Source organism: Sciurus vulgaris, assembly GCF_902686455.1.
Source record: "Sciurus vulgaris genome assembly, chromosome: 7".
In the NCBI taxonomy this organism is placed as follows: Eukaryota; Metazoa; Chordata; class Mammalia; order Rodentia; family Sciuridae; genus Sciurus; species Sciurus vulgaris.
Window position 1 is genome coordinate 81,535,902 of NC_136467.1, and position 6,166 is coordinate 81,542,067.

The window sequence follows — 6,166 nt, forward strand, 5'->3', positions numbered from 1 at the left end:
ATCTGTAAGCCTCCTTATTTGAATTTTCCATTTCATTCTTTAAGTTTGAAAAATTTTCTGATATTACTTTATTGAAAAAATTGTGCATTCCTTTCATTTGTATCTTTCATTTTATTGATTTCTTCATTTTGAGGATTTCTGCTTTCTGTGTTTCAGAATATCTATCTCTTTATTGAAGTGATCCTTCACTTTCTGTATGTTCTCTCTTTTTTTACCCCTTATACTATCCTTTCCTTCACAGAGTAGTTTACCTATATACATTCTAAATTCCTTCTCTGACATTTCTTCCACTGTGGTGTCATGTTGGTGGATTGTTGTTGGAGTATCTTGGTTCATTTGGGGTGATTAATTCTCTTGCTTTTACATTTTGTTTGTGTGTCTGCCCATGTAACAGTATGGATCTAAGGCAACAGAGTTTCTACCTCGTGGACTTACAGTGTTCCTGAAGGTTTCCAGTAACTTACTGTTTACGGGGAGACAAATAACAACAACAACCAATGCAAACTATATACATCATTAAACCAAATAGTTCCTACTATGATATCCACAATGTTAATTATGACAATAAACAGAAATGATATGATCAGTTATTGCCTACAATAAAAACAGCAAGTTAGCAAAAGGGCCTAAAATTTCAAATAGTGGACAGGGAAAGAACAAAGTGATATAGAATGTGATGATTATGAGGGAGGGGGAGAGAAAATAGAAATAAAAAATTAATGGAAGACTAAAAGAGAGAGCAACAGAGATTTACTGTTATTGGAAGAAAATAGAGAAAGAAAATCAAGGGAAACAGGTATGAGAAAAAAGTATAAAGCAAAAACTTAAAAAGTCAAAAATAAAAATAAAAGAATACAAAACAAAACTAAAATAAATTAATCAAACATCCTAATCTTCAATAAACTGATCCATGAAAAATAACTGACTTCAAAAAAGCCAGAAATGAGTAAAAAATTAGAAATCTGAGTATGTATAAATGTTCATGTACCATTAAAGTCACAATTAAACAGAAAAATGAGAAAGAGAGAAAGAAAAAAACACACAAGGAAAAAAGAAAAGTTAAAGAATTCTTTCTATTAGAATTTAAAACATTATAAGTTTCTCTTCTCAGCAGTTTTAGGTGGGATTGTTTGGGGCTTAATGCTGCACCCTCTGGATTATTGGAGTGGGAGAGGTAATCCCATAGGCAAAATTCCTGGAGGCAAGGTTTAAGCTTAGGTAGGCTCCAGGATCTTTGCTGAATGTCAGTTGATCTGGAGATTTTAAGTCAGTGCTACTCAAGGACCCAGTAATTGTCAGTCCACACTGGAATACTGCACGCTAAGGATCTCCCCTGGGTTCCACTTGCATGGTGGAGGAACTAATTCTTAGTCCCCTACATCACTTCCCATGTTTCCTGGTATTGGATTCAGTCTCCAAATTCAATCTTTCCTGCCCCCACCCTTCCAAATTCCCAGCCAGATAGTCCTGCAAACAGCTGGGATGGAGAAAGAGGGGTAGAGCCAGGTGGGTTTCCATGATCAGTTGTCCCCTGTGTAAACCTCTCTCCATGTTTGATTTTCTCCTGGTCACTTAAGCACACTCTATGTCATTCAATATGTATTTACTGGGCCTATATTTCAGGCCAAACTCAGGTTTGCCAGGAATCAGCTCCCTCAGCTGCTGGCCCGTGTGCTGCAGCTGCAAAATATTTCCTTCCTTTGTTCTCTGCATTCCACCTGGAGAGATTGTGTCTTCCTTTCCACAAAAGGATATTGTGCAGCACACCTTTCAGTTTATTCAGGCAATGCCCTTGATCTCTAAATGATCCATACTCAGTCATGCATCAGGTCTCCTAAAAATGCAAGTTCCTTTAATTCCCATATTCTTCCAATTTGCTCAAGAAGGGGCTGTTCTGGCTGTGTGCTTCTGGCCCCAAATCACTGGGAATTTCTTCATTACTTAAGATATCCAAGCTCCAGGGTCACTGAACTGCTTTGAAATTTTTTTGCAATTTCAAATTCCTGTAAAGTCCCCTTCTCCATTTTTGGTTCAACCACCTTGCCAAGAAGCTGCCTGTCTGCTTTCTTGGATTCATGCCATGGAGCAGCCAGAAGAGTGAACTCCTGTAGCCCACCATCTTGAAAGCTCAAATTTTATTTTATTTGATTTTCAAGTTATACTCATGATTTAGAGTCAATTGGTTTTAAGATGTTCTTTATATAAGCTAGCAGTTCATTGCTATCTCCTTCCTCATTTTGATATTTTGGAAGCTACTACTTTTTGATTCACTATTCTGACTCTTTTGTTATTTGTGTCAAAAATCTCTAAATAACATCCTTGCCTTGCTGTTGCATGATTCTTTATCCATTTGTATTTTCCAGAAAAGTTAAAGGTCATTGAAATTTCTCCCATCCCCCTTTATAATATGTACCCTCTGGCTTTCTAGAATTGTCAGATTAATATTCATTTACTCTGTTTTGCTATATAAACACTTTTCTCAGCAAAACCATTTATAAAATTAAGATTACTTGGCCCTGGACCGTGCTCAAGTGTATGGCACCAAAAGAACTGACTCCAGGGTCCTGATAACAGGCCTGTCCCCTCAGCTCTTGGCCTAGTGTGAGATCTCTCCTGATCTGAGAATGGCTACCTTACGATATGAACCAGTGGCTGAAATTGGTGTCAGTGCCGATGGGACGGTGTACAAAGCCCATGATCCCCACAGTGTCCACTTTGTGGCCCTCAAGAGTGTGAGAGTCCCTAATGGAGGAGGAGCTGGAGGGGGCCTTCCCATCAGCACAGTTTGTGAGGTGGCCTTACTGAGGCGCCTGGAGGCTTTTGAACATCCCAGTGTTGTCCGGCTGATGGATGTTTGTGCCACTTCCCCGACTGACCGGGAAATCAAGGTGACCCTAGTGTTTGAGCATGTTGACCAAGATCAAAGGACTTATCTGGACAAGGCACCACCACCTGGCTTTCCAGCTGAGATCATCAAGGATCTGATGTGCCAGTTTCTAAGAGGCCTGGATTTTCTTCATGCCAATTGCATTGTTCATCAGGACCTGAAGCCAGAAAATATTCTGGTGACAAGTGGTGGGACCGTCAAGCTGGCTGACTTTGGCCTGGCCAAAATATACAGCTACCAGATGGCCCTTACACCTGTGGTTGTTACACTCTGATACGGGGCTCCTGAAGTTCTTCTGCAGTCTACATATGCAACCCCTGTGGACATGTGGAGCGTTGGCTGTATCTTTGCAGAGATGTTTTGTCGGAAGCCTCTCTTCTGTGGAAACTCTGAAGCTGACCAGTTGGGCAAAATCTTTGACCTGATAGGGCTGCCTCCAGAGGATGACTGGCCCCGAGATGTATCTCTACCCAGAGGAGACCTCGCCCGGTGCAGTCAGTGGTGCCTGAGATGGAGGAGCCTGGAGCTCAGTTGCTCCTGGAAATGCTGACTTTTGACCCACACAAGCGAATCTCTGCCTTCTGAGCCCTGCAGCACTCTTATTTACATAAGGAAGAGGATCCAGAGTGAGCACTGGAGTGGCTGCCACAGAAGGAAGAGATGCTGCCATTATCCTCCTTCTGGACACTTGAGTAGAGAGAACCCCATTGAGAAGGCGACCTCTGCCTTTCTCTCTGAGGCCGTGAAGACTCCCCCAACTTTTTACAGAGAATATTTTGCTGCCTTAATGACATTTTCCACCTACCCCTCCTTTTGAGACTTATCCTCCTCCCGCTCCCTATTTCTGTACAGTAAGGGGTCTATCTCTCCTCCCCCTCCTTACCTTGATATTGGGGTCCTTTTATATACAGGAAAACAAAACAAGACAAAGAAATATGTCTTTTTTAATGTTAAAAAAAGAAGATTACTTATCCTTTCCAAAGCACTTTTTAGTTGTGTTGATATTAATAAGGTCAGGGTTTTTCATTTACTTAGCTTTCTTTATCTGTATTAATTAAAAACACAATTATCCATGTGTTTTATAAATTTTCTTTGACTAGATTCAGATGTATGAAGCATTCTCTGAGTTTCCACTTTTTAAGGGAATTCTTTTCCTGAGGCGTCTGACCTATCCAATTTGTACCCTTCTCCCTCTACATCTGGGCATTTCTTTTGCTTCTCTCCTGGGATACATCCCCAGTGTCTTGCATCCCATGTCTTCATTTTTCTTAGCTTGCTTAAGTTAGGGGAGTGCTTACTCTAATGTCTTTTTATAAAACCTCCATAGGAAAAAAGTTTTTAAAACTTTAAAATTTGACTTTGTAATAAACAATTCAAAATTACAGAAAAGTTGCAAAGATAAGAAAAAATACAAAGGATATTCATAGACCCTGTTCTCTAAATCACCTATGGTTACCATTACTTCTTGACTTTGTTACACATACATGTATACACAACTACGTGCATATATATGTACATGTATTCATACACACACACACACACACACACACACACACACACACATGCCCACACACACCCTTACATGACATTGGAGAGCAAGTTACAAATATCATCGCTCCTTACCCCAAACTACTTCACATCTATGTCCTTCAGCATATATGTAAGAATGGGGATATTCTCTTACATAATCACTGTATAGTTGTCAACTTCAGTAAATTTATAATTGATAAAATAGTTTTGTCAAATCTACTGTCCATATTCTAATTTTGCACATCAATAGCATTTTCCCCACTCAGTGTAGGGTATCTGGGGAGAACATTATCTTGAGAATGGTTTATTGTTTATTCATTTCCTATTCCTATTCTTTCCTCTGCTATAATTTTTCAGTTAGTGTATCTCACTCTTCTCTTTCATGCTGGTGACTTTCTTCAAATATCTGATGTTTATGAATTTTCTATTCTTGTTTTAGGAGTAAAGTCATAGACAGACTACCTGGGAGCCTAGTGTACCTGGGTGGGTTGTCAACTGACACTAACTGCTTCAGCGTGGGCAGGCGGACTTGCTCCATTAAACTGGATGATCCCCAAGTGCTAGAACAAAGGGGACTTTAGGGTAGGAACATCTATCCTGTCCTATTATCCCCAGACAACACACACACACACACACACACACATACACACACACTTTTTTCTCTCTCCCCCACTCATTCTTTCTTTCAGAAAATTTAGTTTCAGCTTAATTCCTGTCTCCTGGTCTTCTGTGTGTAGAGGTAATGGGAATGGAGGAAGGGTGGGTGGGTAGAGGAATTAATTTGTACATGTTCTGAATTTTTCACTAAGTCACCATAAATAGCTGCATTTTTGCCTGCAGTCCTCTGCCACCCCTGCTCACTGTGATGCCATACCCTCTTCCAGGCAGGGCAGCCTCTCTCCTGTGCTTGTTACCTCAGCTTGGTTTAATAAGCTTTGCCTCACTGGTCGACACTCAATTTACCTTCCATTTTGCAAAGACATTCTAGAAAAGTAGAGACATTTACCTTTAGCCTCCCCACTATTTGGTGTATAGTTTAGCTATTTCTGCAATTTCTTTATTATCATTTAATTTAGTCCCTGGGTAAAGAGTAACAACATATATCTAGATTTGGACATGCAACACTTATAGCCTGAAAGTGACTTGTTTGTTAATATTAAAAGAAGATTGAGGGGCCAACAGAGGAGAGAAATAAAGCTACTTATAAAACGTTTGTTAAAATTTTAATATGTAGGAATTGGTTCTTCATTCTCTCATTCTAAAGCCTATCTAGACCTATTCCTTTATTTTGAGGAATTAATTGACAGTATTTTCAACTCTTTGTTATTCAGACATTATGTTTCTTGGTTCAAAGTTGGTGATCTACATTGTACTAGAAAGTTCACTAATTTCTTTGATATTTTCAATAGTAAGAGAGCTAAACATACTATGCTTTTAAACTTTGTGAGCATTCTTATAGCAGTGATCCTGTAGCCTTTTTTAGCCCTAACAATGGGCATGTAAAATTTGTTTTTCTGTGTTTATTTTTGCTAATAAAAATATTGCTTTTAGTAATCAGTTATTTTACTTTTATGTAATCTCCTTGTATCTCAGTTTCCTCATCTTTAAACTAGTGCTATTAATAGTACTTAAACATTGGGTGGTATAGAGGATTAAATTAATTTACACATACAAAGAATCTGAAGAGTGAAAGCTCAAATATAAAACTTTATTTTATTTATTTATCTTGCTTATCCTGGGTTTATTTTT

General features: G+C 38.9%; 1 pseudogene across 1 annotated transcript; it reads left to right on the forward strand.

Moving 5' to 3' along the window:
* The first annotated feature begins 2,619 nt into the window (after positions 1-2,619).
* Positions 2,620-3,760, forward strand: LOC306666627 (cyclin-dependent kinase 4-like; annotated as a pseudogene). Its single transcript has one exon. The product of its transcript is annotated as a cyclin-dependent kinase 4-like (transcript).
* Positions 3,761-6,166: the final 2,406 nt, after the last annotated feature.